At 43.9% G+C, this 23,381-nt stretch overlaps 1 protein-coding gene across 8 annotated transcripts in view; it reads left to right on the top strand.

The window, feature by feature from the left end:
- Nucleotides 1-14,776: 14,776 nt before the first annotated feature.
- Nucleotides 14,777-23,381, top strand: part of Myo7b (myosin VIIB) — a 93,613-nt gene continuing 85,008 nt past the window's right edge. For 4 of the 8 annotated variants that reach the window (XM_063258822.1, XM_063258819.1, XM_063258820.1 and 1 more), the window contains exon 1: nt 14,777-14,923. The gene's annotated coding sequence lies outside the window, so the exon portion shown is untranslated. The remainder of the gene's footprint in view (nt 14,924-23,381) is intronic. The other 4 variants (XM_063258818.1, XM_063258816.1, XM_063258817.1 and 1 more) reach the window with 1 other exon arrangement.

Raw genomic sequence — 23,381 nt, 5'->3', positions numbered from 1 at the left:
TTAGCACTCAGTTTTAGATAACATCTGTCCTTTGCAGAGGGCAGCAATGGTTAACATATCAATTAGGTCACCAAGGAGGATGGCACATACAGAACAGTATTATGGTGCTACAGGTACTTTGGTCATACAACTTGGGCATTAGCAAACATAACACAAATATAATGAAGCTCTTTTTGTTAGTGTATAACATTTCCCACTGATTTTAGTCAGTGAACCAAATCATTGGCTCATGGGGTTTTCAGACATAGGTATCTGTTTATAACCTTGTGTCTTTAAAATCATAAGCTTTATAGTTTGAACCTGATCTTTGACATAGTTTAGCAATTTGTTTATAATACAAGGCCCAATAGGAGAATTAACAAAGATCTTGTAGCTGCCATTATTAAAGCTTAACCAAAGGGAGAAAGAAAACCAACATTTAAATTAGCTCTGTTCTGTCTGATAACTCCAGAATGATGGACATACAAGCAAAAATGTTTTTCTAAAGCCAGACAGAGGCCTCCTTGGGGTCTCCATAAGGGAGAACACATAAGAACAAGATTATCAGATACATTTGGCAATCTTAAGCTTTAAAGAGTCCTTGGAGGGAATGACAGGCCACTTATCTGTAGGTTAATCACTGTTGGAGGCTGAGACCAGCTTGAAGGGGGGACGATTAATCCAGGTGGGCTTTTCAGTGGCTTTGACAGTATTTGGAGTGCTGAGGACTACAATGTAGGGATCTTTTTATCGCAGCTCAAGAGATTCATGGTGATGCCTCTTGATGAGGACTAGTGTCTCAGGCTCTACTACAGGGCATTTATCCTCATAGTGGCCTGCAGGCAGAGGATGTTGTCCAAATAACCGGTGGATAGAAGTCAGAACTGGCTGAAGGGCCTAAGGGGGACTTAATAAGATCTTGATTAGCTAAACCAGTAATTTTTTTCAGAAATCTTAGGGATAAAAGGAATCTCCCATACAAAGCCTGAAAAGGGGAAATACTAGTAACATAGAGGGTACACTGCACATGCAAGAGGGAAAAAAGGAAGGAGACTCATCCAGTTCTCTCCAGTTTCTTTTTTTTAAAGCCAGTCAAATTTAGCAGTGGGGGGGTGGTATACCAACTTTAGTGACACTAATGTTAATAAGTTCTGATAACCCACTGCCATCGGACCAGCCTCTCACCAGTTTCTAAGGCCATTAGTTATTACTGTTTTTAAAGTATGATTTATCCTTTCTACTTGTCCTGAACTTTGAGGCCGGTAAGCACAATGGAGTTTCTAATTGAGCTGCAAAGCTTAGGTTAGTTTTTGAGTTATCTGGGCTATATAAGCCAGGCCACTGTCAGACCCCATGGAAAGGGGAGGCCAAATCAGGGAAACTGCTATCAAGGCTGACTCAGACTTAGTAGGCAAAGCTTTAACCCATCTACTGAAAAATATCTATCATTACTAATAACTACTTATTTCCTTGAAGTTCAGGCTTCCCCATTTTTGTAAAGTCTATTTCCCAATGTTCTCTAGGCAGACTACCATGTAGTGAGTGGTTTCTATTTGTTGCAGTTGCTTTGGGTTCACCAATTGGCACTGAGGGCATTTGAGGCTCACAGGCTGGGCAAGCTGTGATATTAGCCCCCAGGGATTGCTCGAAGTTGAGCCACCAGATGCAAGTCTTTTCAAATGCAAATAGGCTCTGACAAAGTAGGTAGGATCAGCAGTAATGTCAGGGTTATTTTATCTCAGTCCCCACTGATTTTGTGGCTGCCTTTTGGGCAGTGGCATCTGCCAAATTTCCTTGTATAACAAGGTCATCTCCTGCCCAATGGGTTCTACAGTGGATAATAGCCACTCTCCTTGGCATCCAGATGGCAGCCAACAAGCCCAAAATTTAAGGAGTATTTTTAATCTTTTGGCTCCCAGAAGTCAATAAACACCATTCTTGATAAATGGCCCCATGAATGTGGGCAGTAGCAAATGCATATTCTGACAACTTGAGGGCCTCAGTGAGGGCAATGAATTCAGCCAATTGGGCCAATGTTTCTGGCTTCAGGGTTGGTTCCCATAGAATCTGAGAGTATGTGGTAACGGCAGCTCCTGTGACCCACTTACCTTGATAGATGTAACTGCTTCCATCAGAGAAATATAAAGGAATTCTGAATAGTAGCTTATCTGTCAAGTCTGGTCCCCAATACAATCATGGAGGGGCAAGGAGGGGTCATCATCAGGCAGCAGAGTATCAGGGTTTGAAGCCGCTGTCCCCTTGAAACTGATGGTTAGATCCAGGGAAGTAATGCCTGATAATGTATGACTTGGGAGTTGGGCAACCATCGGTCCGGTGGAGACTTGATGAGAGTCTCCAGTGAAAAGGAGGGGACAATTAAGAGTTTCTGTCCAAAAGTCAATTTCTAAGTCTCCTTTACCAGGAGGGCCACTGAGGAAATCACCTGCAGACAAAGTGGCCATCTGGCTGCCACATAATCAAGTCTCTTGGAAAGATAGGCAACAGGCCTCTGCCAGGGTCCCAAACTCTGGGTCAGTCCTATGGCTCCTAGAAATTTTTGCACTTGCTTTTTAGTCACAGGGACTGGAATCTGTTGGATGGCTTGTATCCACTGGGAAGAAAGAGTCTTTTTCTAAAATGGAGAGTCCAACAACCAATGTAGTCTTTCTGCCCAGCAGAAACCTCTTAAGCCTGGTCTTTAGGGTCCTCCCAGTTGTCAAATTTCTTTTAAGCAACCTTTAATAACTGACTGAAGGGCATTCCCTCTGTTACACACTAACAAAAAGAGCTTGGTTATGTTTGTGTTATGTTTATCAATGCCCAAGGTTATATGACCAATTACCTGTAGTGCCGTCATACTGTTCTGTATGTGCCATCTTCCTGGGTGACCTAATTGATATGTTAACCATTGCTGCCCTCTGCAAAGGACAGATGTTATCTAAAATTGAGTGCTAAAGTTAGTTGATAAAGGATTGTAAATTCCTGTGAGACTTTTCTGTCCTCTGCAAAGGGAAACAAAGGTCTTCCTCATTCCTTAGCAGATCAAGGATTTTCTCATTTCCTGATCCACACCCATAACCCCTTACTTTGTGAATCATACTTTCTACAAAAAGTCTGGAAAGTTTTGAGTGAGAGACAGCTTTTGCAAACTCCAACTGCACTGCGTCGCTGGGCCCAGGATAAAATAAATCAGCGCTGCTTTTTTAAAAAATCATGTCTTGCCCCATTTTGGACACCAATTTGGGGGGCTCTGGCAGACTCGTTTTTGGGCTACAAGACATCAAATCCCTCAAACTTTTGCAATTTTTGCTTAATATTAGGGGCCGACTGGGTTACAAAGGCAATATTAAAGGCCCTTGCATTTTTAGGTGCTACTAGTGTATAAATATGATAGGCCTTTTGCAATCTTTTTAGAGGCTGGGGATTTAGCTCAGTGGCATAAGCACCTGCCTTGCAAGCAGGTGGTCATGAGTTCAATCCCTGGTACTGATAACAATGAAAAAGACAAAAAAAAATACAATCTTTTTAGAAAACCCTGAGGGAGACTCATTAGCCAATTGCCTTACCTCTGCTACCTTGGGCAAATTGGTGGGTTTTCTGGGGTCCCCTAATGGCTACCAAGAACAACTAGCTATAATGATCGAGAACCTCCTTACCTCTAGTTGTCCAAGAGGGGTGGGACAAAAGAAAAACATGGTTCTGGCATTCTGGATCAGAGGACAGGTTTCATCTGGATAGCACACGCCTTTTTTTGTCCCAGTGTGCCACATGGCAGGCCATTGTTTTACTGAAATTACATACTTAGCAAAAAAGGGCTTTTTCATAGGTAATAAAAGTAATTGTGCTGCCTAATCTCCCAGATGTCCACAGCACATGCAAGAACTTGTATTTTATCTCTATAACCACCAATCACATTAGGCACAATAGTTGTTTTTTTTTAATTTAGATCAGCTTTTCCAGCACAAGACCAATTGTTCCCTTTTCTCTGTTTTTCCCCAGCAATCAAACCTCAATTCTGTCTTTACAATCTATAGCATTCCTGGGATTTTATTTTGGCCAAACTCACAGTATTGCAAATTATCTTACTAGGCTTTTTGATCTTGATTTGCAACATAAAGCTGGCTAAGAGTCCCCAATAACCATGCCACAGAAAGCATTTTTTCTTTTACATTTTGGCACAGCCAGACATTTTTCCTTTAAACAAAACCACTTTTTAAAAACTTATTACCAGTCAATTACTTTTTCTCTTGCTTTTTAAACAATCTTTTAGTAGTCTAAAACATATTTAATCATTTTATGTCTTTTTATTACCTTAAATGTTACACTTAACTGGCTTAACTTAACTACACTTAACTACACTTAACTTTTTAACTGGCTCAATTACACAGTATGACCTGGTTTTACGGATTTTCAACAACCATAAATATACATATATGTGCATATATATTTACATTTTAACCAGAAAAATACTTTTGTTAACAAAAGGCATGCTGAGGTTGCAAGTAATCATTTGAGGACTGAGACACAAAAGACAAGACCAACATTAAAGACACAAATCAAGGTTTTTCTGTCCACAGTTCAGTGAGCTAAAGGGAAATTTTCATTATGAGCCTTGAGTCCAATGAGTCACATGGATCCTGCAACAAAAATGGGCAATGAGCCCCTAAGTTAATAACAAATTTAACAAATTCAAATGAGCCAAAAAAAAAAAAAACCCAAAGTTAGTTACAGATTCTAACAGGTGGACAACTCCAAAGTACAAAAAAACCCCCACTGAACATAAAGACAAATGGGCAAGAAGCCCCAAACACAAAAGGGCCCCAAAACCCCCCCACAGGAGCTGAGGCCACACACATGGGCCTAAACCACACATTACAAGTGGGCGAGAGTTCCCAGAATCCAGTGCAGAAGGAGCACTAGGCTCGTCTGCAGTCACAAATGTGCACACTCAAATCACCAATGGCAAAAAGCCCAAGTTATGAATGGGCAAAATCCCTAAATTACAAACGGGCAAAAAGCCCCCCAGAAGATGTCTCATTCTATCTGCAGTTACACACATGTGCACTCAAATTACCAACAGGCAAAAAGACCCACATACTTACAGATGTTTAGCTGATCGATTGGTGAAAAATAATTTAGAGGGGTCCTCAGTAATCCCAGGCAAGCTTCCAAATCTTGTAGTCCAAAAACGAGCCCTCCAGAGCCCCCCCCCCACTTGGTGTCCAAAAGTGGGGCAAGACATGTTTTTTAAAAAGCAGTGCTCACCTGCCTTGCAAGTAGGCCGTTGTGAGTTCGATCCTGGATACCGATAAAAAGGAAAAAGACAAAAAAAAAAAATCAGTGCTGATTTATTTTATCCTGGGCCCAGTGATGCAGTGCAGTCGGAGTTTGCAAAAGCTGTGTCTCTTGCTCAAAACTTCCCAGACTTTTTGTAGAAAGCACAATTAAGTTAGAGGTTATGGGCATGGATCAGGAAATGAGAAAATCTTTGATCTGTTAAGGAATGAGGAAGACCTTGTTTCCCTTTGCAGAGGACAGAGAAGTCTCACAGGAATTTAAAATCCTTTGTCAACTAATTTTAACACTCAATATTAGATAACATCTGTCCTTAACAGAGGGGAGCAATGATTAACATATCAATTATCAATGTGCCAGGAAGATGGCACATACAGAGCAGTATGATGACACTACAGGTACTTTGGTTGTATAACTTGGGCACTAGCAAACATAACACAAACATGACCAAGCTCTTTTTGTTAATGTATTACAGCACTACAGTGGGCTCTGTCATAAAACAGGACAGCAAAGAGCCACAGTTTTTCCTGTGGTTGCATTTTGGCTCAGCTCAGAAACATTTTTAAAGCTTAGCAGAATATTTGCATCACAGGATGAATCATGGAAGTAGTACAAGGCTGGGAGACAGCAACCCTTATTTCTAGGGCTGAGGTCTCTCTGACGAAAAATTGAGATTTCAAAAGAACTGTCCTAATAGATGTTCCTTTTTGCATCCAGCCAACTGTCTTAATAAGCTCTCTTCTGGATCTTTCTGTAAGGACAAAATACAAAAAACAGAGCTGTGAACTCAGATTTGTTTGTTGTGGTTGCAGTGTCATGCAGGATAACAAAAGATTGAACACCGTTGAGTGTCTACCCCAGGGAAGGTGGGTATGCAGATGATGAAGCCCCTGTATGATAGACTGTCAATTTGTCTTAAAAGCCTGGTGGTAGACATTTAAGACAGCATAATGATACAATGATACAATGTCAGAGGAGACAGAGAGAGAGGTTGGTGGGTCTGTAAAATGAATTGCTACCAAATATTGTTTAAGGTAGGCCTTGGACAAGAGCATTTTACACATGGTTTTGGTTTACAGGGGTGTCTGTTGGTTTCTTGTCTAAAGGCAGTAGTAGAGGGCCATGTAGGATCACCTGGACTCCCAGAGTAAGGATGTCATGCCTCTGGGTGCTGTCAGGAGACAGTCTAACCTTGGAGGAGTGAGAATGTGTTTTGTAAACCAGAAACCATGAGCGACATGAAGCCCCAAAAGTGAAACTGGGAGGAAAAGGGAATAAACCCTTTAGATTTAACTCACATCACTTACTTTTGCTTACTTGCTCTTATCAACAATTTTAGAGGTCCTGTGGCTGAGCAACGTACTGTTAGACATCCCCCCCATCAGCTTTGATATTGATAACATCTCTGACATGTGGGCATGATAGCAATAGTGGTTCTAAAGGTGTTTTTCAGGAACCCAGAGACAAAAGTCTAGTTTAAAAGTTGAGACCACCAACACTTCACTTAGGCCTGAGCAAGTGTCCCAGGAGTAACACTGGGTGATGCTAATGCCACTATTGTCTGATCATGTATCCTATGAAGAGCATGAAATGTTAACTACACATTTGCAATCACCATTACTTCCCTTTTTCTGCTTCCAGTCACCTTTTGCCCCCACCCCACCCTCTAGGAAATAGATTTGGGATTTGCTTTCTTGTACCTCCATTGGCTGCTTTGTGAATAAACTATTCTTTTGCCAAACTTGTCATTTCAATAACTGTGCCATGGGCAAGGCATTTCTGGCTCAGTAATAAGAGCAAGTATGAGTTTAGGGGCCAGAAGGCTATTCATAGAAGGGTTGAGTTTGGGATGCAGGGCTGGCTGGGAAGCAGAGATAGGCTGAACAATTCAGAGCCTGTCACCTCCTCCAGAGCATCCTACAAGTCATCTCCCAGCTCCCTATCCTTGTCTCAGGCTGTTTCTATTATAATCCAAATATTGTATTTTGTAATCTAAGTTTTATAATCCCTTTTCCAGTCTTCCTCATACTCCAGAAAGTTATATTGGTAATCCCCTTGAAATGTTATTGGAATCCCAGCAAGTTAATTCTACCACCTTCAATGCAACCCGTGGTGAGAGTAAAGATATCAAGACATATTCAAAGTTATGAGCAGTCAGGGGGTCCCAAGCTTAGTCCAAGTGATGATATATAACAAAGGCCTTCATCCAAGGCCTTTCTCAGAATTTATTATCTTGTGAAGAAGAGAGTGGTTCAAAGATGAGTAACAGTAAGGACTGTAGGAATTACATGAATAACTTGAGCTGGTTAGTCAGGTGGGGAGAAAATCGTCTTTGCAATATGCACACAGAATGACATGCAGAAGAACCAGTCTGCATATTTCAATTAAAGTAGGATTTGAAATAGGTTAGAAGGCTATTGCTTCAGTTTCTGATATGTAAACTTCCTGGAGCTAACTGGCTCTGCCATCCCATTGTGTTCAATCCTTTAATAGGGAACACAATTTGAGGAAACAGGAAATTATCAGTTGGTCTTAAAGATTACATATCAGTACCTCAGCTAACCTTATTTGCATTGCTTATAGCCAATTGAAAGGAGAAGGAACTACCATAACCTTCTCTGAAAATATCAGTATATGAAAATAAGACTCAATTTAACTAATGCTGAAGCAATTGTTCTGCATTGAAGGGAAGCCACCCGAATTGTCTCCTACAATTTTGTTGTTAAAAAATGCCTTTGAGAAGAACCATAACTGACAAGGAAATACACCTGTTTGGAAGAAACCAAAAACATAACAAGAGAAAGAAACATGGAAAAGTCCCCAGCCCCCAGCCCTGAGAATATTGATCCAGGAGAGGTAAACACAAAAGAGACTGTGGGCAGCAAACATGCAATATCAGACACGACATCAGTGGACATAAAGAGATATCTTTGGGACCTCATAGATGAGCTCAAAAGTGAAATATTTAATCAATTAAAGCAAGATATAAGTAGATTAATAAAATAAATGCTAAGCACCTCTCAAGAAGACCCAGAAGGAAGAATAGAGGAATACACACAAAAAAAGGACAGAAATGTTTGATGAAGAATATAAAGAAAACCTAGAATGCATGAAGCAGGTTCAAAGAGATTATCAGGAAATTAAAAACTCCATTGAAAGCTTGCAAAATTGCTTGAAAGAAACTAAGGATAGACTCAAAACTTGAAGACAGGTTTACAATGTGTGATCATGAAAGGAAAAAAAAAATCTCTTAAAAATAACAAGGAAACAGGCAGTAACAATACAAAGGCTAGAAGATGACAAGAGGATCTATAACTTAAGAATAAAGAATGTGAATGAAGAAGCAGGAGTAAAAACAAAGGAAACACAAAGGTCACAGAAATAATTAAGGAAAACTTCCCAAGCATAGGAAAAGGAAATGATATTCAGATGTATGAGGCATGCAGAACTCCAGCCACTTATAACCAAAACAGAGCTACACCTACACATATAATAATCAAGATCCCAGAAATTTGATATAAGAACAGAATAAAGCTGTCAGAGAAAGGAAACAGATCACCTATAAAGGAAAACCCATCAAAATCATGGCAGACTTCTTGACACAGACCATCAAATCAAGAAGAGCTTGGAGCAAAGTATCCCAACCCCTAAAAGAAAATGATCTCCAGATCAGATTGATGTACTGTCTCTAGAAATTAATGGAGAAGCAAGATGCTTCCAAGACAAAGAGGAACTGGGAGAATTCGAGACCACTAATTCAACCCTGCAGAGAATACTGAAGGACATTCTAGAGAGAGAGAAAAAAACCAGGATTTCAGGAACAGTGGCAGAGAGGCCTCAATAAATGGAGCAGAAAGTGGAATGAAGGAGAAAATCAGACAGCTAATGGCAGAAAAATAGCACAACAGAAATGAGGCAGAGAAGATTGGCTATAATAATCTCTAATATAGATGGCCTTGATACACTAAAAAAAAAGAAGAAATACAGACAGAGTAGATCAGGAGGCAGGGTCCACCGAGATGCTCTATATAGGAGATATAATTAACCTGAAAAAAGATTTACAGGCCGAAAATCAAATATGAGAAAACAATGCTCTATGTGACAGGGAACCAGAGAGTGATAGGGACAACTCGACCAGCACCTGCTGATAGGTTGGAAAGACAGGTTTTGTAGGTAAAGAAATACAACTTGAGATCAAGTCCAGGAGGGAGAAGTTTCAGAACCACTTAGGTAAATATCAGGTTGCCCCCTCAATCTAAAAACTGAGGGAGTTGGTAGGACCCAAAAATCTACAGTGCACCTTGTGGGAGTGAAAAGGGAGTAGTAATCTAAAAAAAAGAACGCAGAGGATATTGTTAATAGTGTATCAGGATTTAAAGCCTACATTGCTCACACCACTCTGTTTAGATAGATTACATTCTGTCCCAGTTTGTGTACTTGCACTAGATCTGAGGGCACAGACAGCTATCCCAATAATAGCAGGATGTAGTATGGTAATCATCCTCAATTTCCTATTAACTTAATCTGAAGTCTTGTATAACTTATACTGTTTTACCATGACTGATCTTAGCTGAATATGGCTTGTTAGATTGCTGTTTGGGTATTGACGGATTTTATTCAAAACTGTTGGATAGTATCCAGTCCAAGAGTATAGGCAATACACTGAAGATGACAAGATTCACTGCAATACCCAATCTGGTTTGATTATTACCTGCTTTTGAAGTTTTATACTACCCACAATGTTTTGTTTTTATTAATATTGTTATAGACTGCTATATTCAATTATACTACTATGCCTGATGATATAGACAATTCTATTGAAGATAACAAGAGACAACACATTAACCATTGTAGAACACCTTGTACTGTGGTTTTGGATGATATTTTTGTTTCATGTGTTTATAGGAATATGTTTTTTTTTTTTTTTTTTTGGTCTTGCTTTGTTTTATTTCTCCCTCTAATATAGAAAGGATAGAAATACATGTAGAGACCCATGCATGCATAGAACCTATAAACAGTTTATGAGAACTGATCTTATAATGCATGATGAAATGAACAAATACTTCGAAGAAAAAGAGACACTGATCCCATAGTGTCATGGTGTGAAATCCAGCAATACTATTATTCTTTGTTCAGAGTGATTTTAGCCTGCTTTGGTTTGTTTAATCTTAACATACATAAAGATATGGATAACTACATGTATGTTTAAGTGTATAGGATTGTTAACCATATTACTAAGTTTTTGTTGGATAGTTGAACAGAACTGTTTGCAGTTTTGTTTGAATGTCCACTTTGTATGTTTCACTTTGGCAACTTGAATAACTATTTGTAAGAGGACAATATGTAATTATCAACTAGTGATTTCTTACTGCTTATTTTTTCTTTGAAATTATGTATTCTTTCTACCCTTTTTCTGCTTTGTTTATTCTTTCTTTAAATAAAATTTTTTAAAAATGTCTTTGAGTCATTTCAGCAGAAGGTACACTGGATAGAAGAATCCTACGGATCCTGTGGGTCCTCCCTGCAGAGGCACAGGGCCCTCTCAAGAAAGCGATCTTGGACAGTGAGTGTCTCTCCCTTCTCTGGGCCCACTTGGTCTCTGCCTTGGGCTCAATGACTTTTCCCTTTTCTACCTCAGCAGATCTTGGTCTGCCCCAGAAAAGGCCCTTGATCCCTGTTGCTTTCCTGCCTTGACCTCAACTCTATCCAAAAGGTGACAGCTCCTTTCCACATTTCTGCTTGCAGAGTCCAAGTGAATCTCAAGTCTTGGCAGAGGGGAGAAACTGACTGGCTCTAGTTGAGCCAACTGTGGGAGACAACTCCAGTGTCTCCCTTTGAATCCAAAATAATTACTGTGACTTTGAATATTTGGAGACTCATTTCCTTATACTGATACGTAAAAAGGTGGCTAGGGTATTTCCTTCTCTTTAATTAACTCTGAGCATGGCAAACAAGGCTAGCCCAAGAGCTAATGTGCAGCCATCACAGATATGAAAGGCAACTCCAGTGACTTCCTTTGGATCCAAAATGATTGCTGTGACTTTGATTATTTGGAGACTCATTTCCTTATACTGATATGTGAAAGGCTGGCTAGGAAATTTTTTTTTTTTTGTCTTTTTCATTTTTATCGGTACTGGGGATCAAACTCACAACCGCCTGCTAGCAAGGCAGGTACTTATGCCACTGAGCTAAATCCCCAGCCCCTGGCTAGGATATTTCCTTTCTCTTCAATTGGCTCTAAGCATTGCAAATAAGGCTAGCCGAGGTGCTAATGTGTAAAGACTGGCCATCAGACAGTCCCATTTCCTCACATGGTGCCCTCCATATTACAGGATTGAACTGGTGAGACATAGAGGAGATAGCTCCAGGAATGTCAACTGGGAAGGAGCCTCAAGATAAGAGGTATGACTCCCCAGGGCATAAGAGTTTGCATATCAAAAACCAAAGCAACAGCCCCCCAAAACAATTCCACCTTATTGGGTTATGTGAATTGGTTCTTCTGCATATCTTTATCTCTGCAAATTACAGAGATGCCATCCTTGCACCTGGCCAGCCAGCTCAAGTTACTCAGTAATCCCCGACATCCTATCACTCATCCCTTAATCACCCCCCTTTCTTCACAAGATAATAAATGCTGGGAGAGGCCTAGGATAAAGGCCTTTGTCCACGTGTCCTCACCGGAAATGGACTTGGGTCCCCTTGGCTGCCCTTAACTTGGAATATGTCTTGGTATCTTTACTCTTTTTTTTTTTTTTTTTTTTTTTGTCTTTTTCATTTTTATTGGTACCAGGGATTGAACTCACGACTGCCTGCTTGCAAGGCAGGCGCTTATGCCGCTGAGCTAAATCGCCAGCCATGGTATCTTTACTCTTGCCATGGGTTGCATTGGTGGAGATAGATTGGATTTGACTAACTGGGATTCCAATAACATCTCAATGGGATTGCAAATATAACTTTTTGGATTGTGAGGAAAACTAGACAGAGGATTACAGTACTTGGATGATTGAACTAGATTTTTTGGGTTTACAATATTGTCTTAGTTACTTTATGCTCGCTGAGACAAAATACCTGATGCCCAAGTTGGGAAAGGAAAGGTTTATTTCTTACAGTTTTTGGAGGTTTCAGTCCACATTCAGTTGGCTCCAAGACAGGCGGGCATGGCTGGACTGCCATTCATGGTGGCCGCCAACAGCAAGTTCAAACCAGCAAAGAGAAAAACACACCTTCTTCCTGCCATTACATCACATCCTGGCTCCACCCCTATGTGGGTGGAGCCCTGACACCATCAATCCAAGCACTATACAATGAATCATCACAAATGAACAATGCAAACTCATGAGGCCTGGGGGACACAAACATAAACCATGACAAATATCAACTATAAGGACCAGAGTCCTCTCTTCAGCCAGGGAAAGACCATAGCTGGTCAGGCATCTCTGTACATTGACTTTCTGCTTGCTTTCATAAGCAGGCTTCTCTGGCCCACACAGTCACTGACTGCTTGCCCCTCAGTTTGACCCTGCCCATGTTATACTGCCTGATGTACTTCCCTTCAAAAGTGTCTGCATGTGGTAGCTTCAGCAGCCCCATATACAAAAGCATCTGTATGTCTTCAGAGCCCAAACCCCCTGCATTCAAGTCCTGGGCCAAACCAGCCCTCTGGTCCCAGGGATCCTCCTGGAAGTCTAGTTACAACCGAAGGCTGTTGGCTCTGTTATAAGACTTCTTAGCTGCACCAGACATATCCTGTGCAAGTGCATCACATGCAAGAAAAGACAAACTGCCTGCCCTTTTCCTAATCAACACAGAACCCTTCAGTGACCAGAAGTCCAAACAATTTTCCAGTGGACTCCAAATAAGTTGAACCTGACACTAACTATCTGGATTTAGAGCTAGATCTCAGGTCAAGAGTTCTCAGTCCCCTCAAGCTAATTCTAATTCAAACAACAATTGCAAACTACACATTGTCACTTGTTCTTTTGTGCTACAAATCAAGAGTTCCCACTGTCCCTTCCTCATCAGCTTCCATTAATGACAGGTTCACAGAACTCAGGGCAATGCTTATGTTTACCTATTGTAATCCAAATATTATAATCCCTTTTTCCATTCTCCTTGCGGTCCAAATGTAAGTACCAAGCTTACATTTGGTATACCATTGAAATGTTATTGGAATCCCAATAAGTTAATTCCAATCTACCACCTCCACTGTAACCCACAGCAAGAATAAAGACCCTAAGACATATTTATAGTTATGGGCAGCCAAGAGGTCCTGAGTCTGGTCCAGGTGAGAATTCACAGAATAAAGACCTTGATCTAGGGCCTCACTCAGAATTTATTAACTTGTGAAGGAGGGAATGGTTTGAGGATGTGTGACAGTGAGAATGGCAGAAGTTACATGAGACTATGAGCTAAGAGTCCAGAAAGCACCTCTGCAATATACAGAGAGAAGGGAATGCAGAAAGACCAATCTGCGTGACACAGCTGAGGTAGCATTTAAATGGTCACAAAGCTGTTGCTTCAGTTTCTGATATGTCAACTTTTGTGCCCTGGGAATTCATAGCCTCTCTTCTTTTTGAGGCTTGAACCCATTTGACAGTCCTGGTGTTATGTGCGTCTGCCATCCCACTGCGCTCAAATGTTTACAGGGAGACAAGAAGCAAGGAAACAGGAAACTGTTGGCTTCAAGGATTATATACCAGTATCCAGCCGTATTTACATTGCTTAGAACCAGTTGAAAGGAGAAGGAAATAGCCAGCCCAGTACATATCAGTACATGGAGATAAGGCCAGATTCAACTAATGCAAAGGTAATTGTTCTACATTCAAGGAGAGCCATTCAAACGATCTTCTGCACTTACCAGTTTATTCTAAAAGACACAATGAACAGTTAGATGAAGACATTCATAGGCAAGGTCAGGTGAAAAAATGCAGGGTCTCTACATCTTCTCTGGTTGCTGCCTTTCAGGTACCTGTTCCACTTCCACCATCTGGAAGCTAATCAAATCTTGTTCAAGATTTGAATGGGAAATTAGATAGGGCTGAAGATTCCAACTCATCGAGTGTCTCTGATGCCTGGTTCCATCTTTAAGCCCCAACCTAAATTACCTCACTAGCATAATCAGAGGCTCATTGTAGATTATTAATAACCAAAAACACTCCACCCATTCAGGAAGAGTTTTAGGAGCTCTATGACATGACATGAACGAAGGACGAAGACTAACTGTATTTCATACCACAGTCCCCAGTTAGTACTCAGGTACTTAGGAATGGAGCTCCTGCCATGGGCTTCCTTGGAGTCCCAAGACACCAAGAAAGATACTGAGATTGATTTGCCTGTGGCCAGATGCAGATGTGCAGGCTGCAGACTCTGATGGCATCTGCTGCTCTGCTAAGCAAATCTGTCTGAGGCCCTGCTGGCTGGGGCCATAGCAGGCATGTGGGAGTGAATGTGCCTGGAGACTGAGGACAAAGTCCTTGTAATAAATTACGTAGGCTTGGAGTGCTCAGCCATTTCCTCCTGGGGCCCTTCTGCCTCTTATTCTGTGCCTTGCTCCATGACACACCGGAGCCCTGGCACTGCTCCTTTTCCAACTCTTTTGGAGTTCCCGGGGTGGAGGGAAAGGGAATCAGCAGAATCTCATCTTGAGGAGGTAAGGCAGTCCCAGCGGGAGCTCCTCCAGCTGGGAAGAGGGGCAGAAGGGAGGAGGGGCTCATTTCCCAGCAGAAGGATGACTGGATGGACTGGGGGGAGCTTAGGAAGCACAGATCTGGAAATGGGGTGGGGTAGACTTAAGGGGTAGAGGGCTAGAGATGCCCTTTAGGACCTTGAAACTAGAAACCTCAGCCTGGGAACTCAGTCTGTTAGCTTCCTGCCGGGCTGACCCCGGAAGCTGAGAAGGAAGTGAAGCTGCCCTGGTCTTCTGTTTTGGGTAGGCAGATGCTGGCATAGGAGAATGATCTTGCTGGGCTGCCCTTCATCTCTACCTGGCGCCCCTTCACCATGGAGGGCCACATTTCAGAGCCAAGCAATGTCAATGACAGCCCAGATACAGACGACCAGGCCCCAGTGGTGCCACACTTGCTGGTGCACTGTGTTCTTTCCGCACTCCGATGGCACTGCCTCCATTTTGGGGACTCAGAGCCTGAGGACTGTGAAAGTTAAGGTTCTCACAGGAAGAAAAAGGAGCCCGTGCCAACTATACACAGTCACTACTGAAAGCCTCGGCCCTGGTGTGAGGCAGAACAGGGTGCCCAGCCTCAGAGCCTCTCAGCATGAGTCACTGGGGGAATGGGCTGTGGAAGAGAGAGATGTGGCCTGTGGACTCACTGAGGCCATCTCCCTTGAGCTGCTGGCATGGTGTTTGTCCTCCAACCACAGAGGAGGAAGTTTGAGACAGAAATCAGGAGGCACTGGCAGGGACCCATCCAAAACTGCCAAGACTGGGCGTGTATGTACCCCAAACTAGGCCTTGTTGGGCTCCACTATGCGACTGTGGACTTTAATCCATTATAGTCTATGAGATCCCTGCACTTTGTCTGAGATTTTACAGGTTTTTTTTTTTCACAGTATTAGGAAGGGAACCCAAGACCCATACATGTTAGGCTGAGGTACTCCCCAGCCCTCTGTTCAGCATTTTATTTCAAAGAAAACTAACCCTCAGAGTGTGGCTCTGGAACTCAGGCCCATAGCAAAATCTCATTAAGAATCTTTCTGCTCAGCAGCTCTTTGGGCAGGAAGGCTTCCCCATCTCTCTGAACCTGCTGGGTGCCTGCCACCTGCCCCTCAGCTGACATCTATCAGAAGACTACCCTATGGGTGTCTGTCATGGCCCACTGCTCAGTGTGCGACTCTGCAGAGAGGAGCACAGTGGAGAGAGCCACATCCCTGCTACTTCTGCTGCTACAGAGCTCCTTCATTGTATGTAGCCTGACTCCTCCCACCTTCTCACACAGTTCATGTAACAAGTCATTCAAGGAAAAGGAGCAAGAATGGTAGCATATTTTTCACAGAAGAGATTAAATTGGCTAAGGTGACTTGCACGGGGTCACTTGACCCTGAGCTCCCCAGGGCCAGGCTGGGGCACTTGAAGATTTCCAGAACTCTGCAGAGAATAGACTCTCTGCACGTACATGCCCAGGGCATGAATGGAATAGTTAGAAGAGGTCAAGCTAGGGGCAATGTCAAGTTTCCAATCCATTTTCATCTCAGACTGTTGTCATCTCCTCTGTTAATCAGGCAGTGGGTATTATGTTGCTTCACCATCAGCTGGTGAGGCGAAGTGGCCAGTGAATGCCACGGACAGATAACTCAGGACACTGAGAGTCCGAGAAGACATGATGTGGTAGAGACCCCCGGGTAAACTGTGAAGGAAAGGATGGCAGCAGCCATTGTTAGCTACTGAAGCATGGATTTTAACTAAAATTAAGCTTAAATAGACACGAATAGCAAGTGGCTTCTGTCTTGCACAGTGAAGCCGTACAGGGTCTTGCATACCAGACTGCGGAGAGACGTGGAGTAGAACAAGCAGGGACTTTGGAAGTAATCATAGATTCAAGTCCTGACTCAGCCACCTACCCAACATAGGGCATCAAACCTGTTTCTTCATCTGTCAAAAGGGACTTCATCATTTACTTTGCAGGTTGCTGTGCACTTAAAATTAACGAGCTACTGGAGCTGGGGATTTTGCTCAGTGGTGCAGTGGCTGCATGGCAAGCCTGAGGTCCTGAGTTCGATTCCTGGTATCCCTCCCCAACCAAAAATAATTGATGAACTACTAAGGGACATTTTTAGCACACTTCCTGACTGAGCCACTACTTTGTTTGGGTGCCTTGAAGACAGAGGTAGCAGTCCAGAAAGGAACCACAGTGCGGTGAAAGATTGGTGTGCACCAGCACGTGTATGTATCCATCTCCCCCTCAGAGAGCAAACAAAAGAGTGGTTTGAGAAAGCTTACAGATATACCTATAATGCAACATAATAAAAGATAAAATGGATGAAAAATGGAAATGAAAGGAAAATTCAGGCAAGAAAATACAGCACAGCTGGGGAAAGGTTAACCAACAAAATATACACCAGGAAGTTGTGTACATTTTCTAGGCACCGACTACATTTATTCTAAAGCACAAAAAGAGGTGAAAAACTGATGGTGTTCTCAAGTTAGGAAGCATTTCTGAGGAAAGGCCAGCTCTCCACTAGAATACCATGAAGGGGGTATCAAGGGAGGAAATGACATTGTCAGTAGCAGTGAAGGCAGACTTGTCAAAGGGCTATTTGTGGAAAATGGAGGACAGTCCCTCAAGGGCTATCTTTCCATGAATGGGACACACCATGAGCCATCTATCTCTACCATGAAAGAGGCTTTCTTAAGGATGTCTCTGTGAGGGAGAGGAATTCTCTGAGAGTCTTTGTAAAGTGAAGGCAGTTTCTCATGGGTTGTCTATAGGATGAAGTAGGGTTTCTCAGATGTCCTGCAAGTGACAGAGGGTTCAGGGCTGTCTCTATAATGAAGGAAGGCTGCTGGAGGGCTGTCTCTTCCAAGTTGTCTCTGGGAAATCTAACAACTTTCCTGCAAAGAAAGAAAGAACAAAGAGAAAGCTGTTTCCTGGAAAGGTGTGAGCTGTGCATTTCAATGCAGGGTAACAAGGAGGAATGTCAGGCCTAAAGGAGGCTGGAGCAGGGTCTACTGGGACCAGAGAGAACAGATTTTAGCTCTGCCAGGGGAATCTGTGTCAGGGAGGTTGCAAGGGAACAGCTGACCGGGTCGGAAAGAGTGGGCTGGGGATGAAGCTAGACAGGCCAGAGCCTTGCTCACACCCATAGAGAGTCATAACACACCTGCTCCTAGCTTCGAGTGTCCAGTGTGTGTACGCAGCAGCAGAGGGGAACAAACCTGGCCAGACTGGCTCATCCTGGGGTGTTGCAAGGGACAAACAGGATCCTTGCCAACTTCTCAGGTCCATAGTCCCCCTGGAGGGGAACAGAGCTTGCTCAGAGGAAGACAGCATCCCAGGAGTCGTCCTTCACCATGTTGCCCTGTGGCTGATGTCTTTGGAAGGGCTGGGACAAGAGCAGAAGGGCTGGATCCCTGCATCTTCACTGCCACCTATTGTGGACTTCTTGACAGCAGCCGGATCCCTTGCCCATCACATCAGATATGATGGAGATCTGTTATTTCCTGTCCTTATTCTGATCTTACCTGGACCAGATAAAAAGCAATTTTCCAGGTGGCTTGGCTTAGGCCTCTGACCTCTGTGGGCTGCCACTTACAATTTTCCTCTCTTGGAAATTGATCTTTCTGAAATCAGGACAGTTGAAGTCTAATCTCTCTGAAATTAATACAGCAATTCCAGCTTTATTTTTATTAGGATTAGCATAATATATTTTAACCATCTTTATTATTACTCTAAATGTCTATATTCAATGCATGTTACTTATGAACAATATATAGTTATGAATCTCAAACTAGACAAAATATTCAGGTCCTAGTAATCATTTGGATGTGAGAAACAGAATAACTGATGTGTTTTCTTCAGCAGTTGCTGCCATGATGGAGCAGGTGTGGGGAGGATAGCAAGGGATGATCACATTGGGTTTGACATGCCCTGGCATATTTGTGAGATGTCTGGAGAAATTGCAGGGTCTGAAGTTGGGAAGGAAATGAGGGCTGGAGATTTTCGATTGGGACTCAGCAGTGCTAGACTCCTGGAGTGGCCTGGGAAGAGAGTACTCAAAGGGAGTGTGCAGGTTGGATGAGACCAGAGGGCCACCAGATGAGGCAGAACACTTTGGCTTCAGTGATGGGAGTCCAAATGGCTTAGCTTAAATGGTCAAACTGATAACAACCAGGGATAGGACTCTTTTTGCTTTTTAGTCTAGTAACTTTTAAGTTAGTGCATGTTAGTTACACTATGCAGTGGGCTTCACTTCGGTATATTTGTATGTGCATACAACACACTCTGCCTATCTCCTGTTACCCTTCTCTCCCTTTCTGTCCTCTGCCTCTTCTCTAACAGTCAGACAAGATTCCTGTCTTTTGACTTTTTCCCTCCCCACCGACCAACTTGATTCTCTTAACCCAGCTGCTTTTAAACTCGAACCATAATCTCTGACATGTCTGAAATCATAGTCCCAAACTTCTAGACTAGAGAGGAAAATCAACCCTCAGCTCCAACTCAGAACATCACAGAGGCAGCTGTGACTGGCATGGTGTGGGCCACAAGGCCATCCTGGAGCCATGATTCATGGTTCCCATGGGAAACATAGTTTGGGCCAGGGGAGGAGAAATGCCCCAGAAGGGCAACAGAGGAAGCATACCAGGAAGACAAAAGTCACCAGCATTTCCTTCACTTGCCAAGAGATTAAAGTAACAATATTGGCTGCAGGAGGAGAGACATCCCCAGAGGCATAGAGAAAGGAGGAGAATTCTGTGGGAGTAAGGAGGAGTAAGTGGTTCAGAAGATACAACAGGCATAGTAGTGTGGTGGGATGGCTCCTCCGGCAGCCTGACAGTGGCCAAATGCATGGAGGAAGTGGCTGGAGAACTTCATGAGGCTGAGAAAATTCTTTTCTATCTTGAGCTTTCTATTTTGAGACTTGAGCTTATCTCCATGCAGACTGGAAAGGGCCAAGACAGGGAGAGTGGGTGAAGACTGAGAGGGAGAGGTTGTATTAGTCATCACTGCTGTGTAACAAACAAGTGTGTTACTCAGCTTCCCATCACCCCAACAAAGGACTGAGATAACCAATTTACACAGAGATTTATTTTAGCATACAGTTCTGGAGGTTCCAGGAAATGATTGGGTACACTCAGTGCTCTTAGGCCTTTGGTGAGGGTGCCAGAGGGCAATGGTGGGGAGCAGACAGCAGAGCAAAACATTTTGCCTCATGGCCCCAGATTGAAAGGGAAGGTAAAGGGATGTGTGTGTGTGTGGGGGGGGGAGTCATCCCCACAGTCCTCTCTGAGCACACTCTCCACCCCACAACCTGAAGACCTCCTGCTAGATCTTACCTTTTAGAGATTCTACCATCTCCCTGTAGCCCCTCCTTGGGTACCAAGCCCCACATCCCAGCATGTGTCTTTGGGGGACATTTAGACCCAAACTGGAGCTGAGTTGTGTTCTTATGGTCATGGACTTCACATGTTCAAGATGAAGGCTCCAGCATGGTTGGCTCTCCCAAGACTCTGTCCTGGGCTGCTGGTGCAGAGCATGGCCGTTGTCCACCTGCTTGCTCTTCGGATGATCATCCCTCTGTGTGTGTTGGTGCACTCAGTTCCTGTTTTTATAAGCACACAAACCAGACTGAGATAAGGCCCATGCAACTGATCTCGTTTTCATTTAATTACCTCTTTAAAGATATTTTCTGCAAATATATCCCATTTTAAGGGTCCTTGAGGTTAAAAGTCTAACATACAAATTTTGAGAGGACATGATCGGGCTTATGAAAAAGCTGTAGTCAGGGTGTCAGTTGGAAACCTGGATGCGGTTAGAATGTTCTTTCCATAATCACATAGCTGTGGAATAAAGACCTCATTTCCTTACCATGTGAGTTTCTACTTAGGGCTGCTTGAGTGTCCCTACAACATGGTGGTCAAGGATCCTAGAGAGCAGCAAGAGGGAAGCACCAGGTCTCTGTGAACTGAAGCTGCAGTCTGCCACTTCTACCTTATTTCACATGATAGAAGTGAATTACCAGGTTCATGCTCAAGGTGAAGAGAATTAGTCTCCAGCTTGTGAAGGGAGCTATGTGTGTTAGTCAGCTTTGCATCACTATAGTGAAAATATCGGACATAAGCTTCCTTACAGAGTAAAGAGAGTTTGTTTTGACTCATGGCTCTGCAGGTTCATTTCCAAGACTAGGGGACCTCAGCAGCCTGGGCCTTTTGTGAAGGCAGCACACCATGGCGAGTGGTTACCTGGAGCCAGGAGGTAGAGAGAGAAGTCCCAACTGTCCCTTCTAGGGCACACCCTCGATGAGCTAAGGACCTCCTGCTGGGCCCCACCTCTTAAATAAAAGTGTCACTAGGTTTCATCTGTAGAAGTTCCTCCCAGTTCTGTCACAATGAAGACCAATCTTTTTCATACAGACCTTTGGAGGACACTCAAATTATACCTAAATCACAGTATCATGTCACAGAAGAGGTGAACCTATTTTAAGCTAGCACAGTAATGCACAAAACAAGGGAGGATGCAGGCAGAAAGGGCAAGGCTGTGTGTACATGGGGAGGAAGAGGAGGAGAGAGCTGGAAGGGAGGACAGAGTTCCTTTTCTGCAGTAAAATATATCGAGGCGTTGCGTAGAGCAGTTTGAGGAAGCTTTGAAACAGGAATTTTTCACAAGTGGGCTGGTCAAGGCCCAAGGAAAGACCCTTGGGTGCTTCTGAGAGCATGGGGAGTGTAGTCTGCGAGACTAGCCTGGCTCCTAGGTGCAGAGGAGCAGGACTAGGTGCTCCAGGGTTGGAACCTTGCAAGGTGCGAGAGGAGTCTATTAAAGGGAAGTAAGTAATGGTGTCTCCAAGACAGTGATGGCTGGTGGGGGGGGGGTCACATCATGTGACCTTATTGTGTTTTATTTTAAATTCCATTTATGAGTATTACATAACCACGTTTCTCCAAAACAGATTTAACTCAGTCTCCAGGCAAGCTGGACACAGAAATAAAGCGGCGGCGGGGGGGGGGGGGGACAGGCCAATAGCCTTAGGGAATGCAAAAGGACTGAGGGTCACATGCAGCGGGGGCTGAGGGTCGCAGCTGCGCATGGGGATGGGCTGGGATGTGTCATCTGCAGGGGCGGTGGGAAGATGTAGCTCCTGAAGTCCCATAGCTCTGGGCTGCGGGAAGACCAGAGCAAACCATGGGGAGAGGACGACACTGGAGTCTGGGCTTGGGGGTGGCCGAGTGAGGTGTTTGACAGCTATGTCTGTGTCCAGTGGGACCGATACCTCCTTCCTGGAGGCAGATGCCATGCTGGTAAAGAGGGCAGATGGCAACTGAGCTGAAGAACTCAGATTTCAACTTGGGCTGGAAAAGCCTGGAGCAGGAGAGGACAGTGGCAGCCAGAGGACTGCCATGTCCCTCTGTGTCTTCTCCCTCCCCGCCTGCCCTGGGCTGTGTGAGGGGGAAAGTGGGTGTAGGACCCCTATTCCATCAGGGTCTTCTCTGCATTTTGATATGGCCCCTGAAACCTCCCCAAGGCAGTAGATTTTGGAGCTCGGGAGAAGACACCTCTTGCTTACCAGGTGAACAGCTCCAGCAAGGACCTCGAATTCCTCAGTCTTTGTGCTCTCACCTGTAAGTCAAGGACAATGACATGTGTCCTCCTGATTGCCACCGCCCCTGTGCACCTCACTCAGACCTCCAAACCACTCTTGCAGCAACACTCTCTCCAGGGGCTTTGCATACCTTTTCAGGGGACAGATGCGGACTGAGTCCCCTCTGTGGTGAATTGGTAATAGATGAGATAATAGGGTGACAAATACCACAGTCCCAGGACCTGCTTGCTGCTGCTTATCAGTACATGGACAGGAAAGCCAGTTCTCAAGTCTAGGTAATGGTGAGGGCTTCTTCCCTATGGGGCAGATTAGGGCCTTACCCCTACCCCCACCCCATCCTGCCAACTACTGGCCATGCCTGCCCAGGTACCTCCACAGCACCTGCTGGGACAGCTTGGAAATACAGCAGGGTTAGGGCTCAGCATTCTATGAGAGAACAGGTGCCCACAGGGCTGGGCTGGCTGTGGGAGGGGCAGAGTCCACAGGGACAGCCACCCTTCCTTCCCAAAACCCCAGTATAAATCAGGGCAGCACCCATGCTGTGAGATTTAAAGCATGTGACATGCATGTGGCTCTAGTGGCTGCTTAGCTGGGGATTTTTCAGAATGTATGCTGGTGACTTACCAGGGACCTGGCCAAGATCCCTAACTGCCTGTATGAGGGGTATAGCGAAAAGATGAAATAAGAAACAGAGACAAATTTAATAATGCACAATGGGGGGCTGGGAGGTTAGTGCCTCAGGACGAGCAAAGACAAAGACACTCAAACCAGCCACTACTTCTTGGGTGTATGCATTGTAGGAGGGGCTAGTAGAAGATTCAGGCAGGTGGAAGACTCTG

Source organism: Cavia porcellus, unplaced genomic scaffold (genome assembly GCF_034190915.1).
Source record: "Cavia porcellus strain 051 isolate PalLab524CR breed Dunkin Hartley unplaced genomic scaffold, mCavPor4.1 scaffold_12, whole genome shotgun sequence".
NCBI classification, from domain to species: domain Eukaryota; kingdom Metazoa; phylum Chordata; class Mammalia; order Rodentia; family Caviidae; genus Cavia; species Cavia porcellus.
This window is presented reverse-complemented; position numbering and strand designations above follow the sequence as displayed.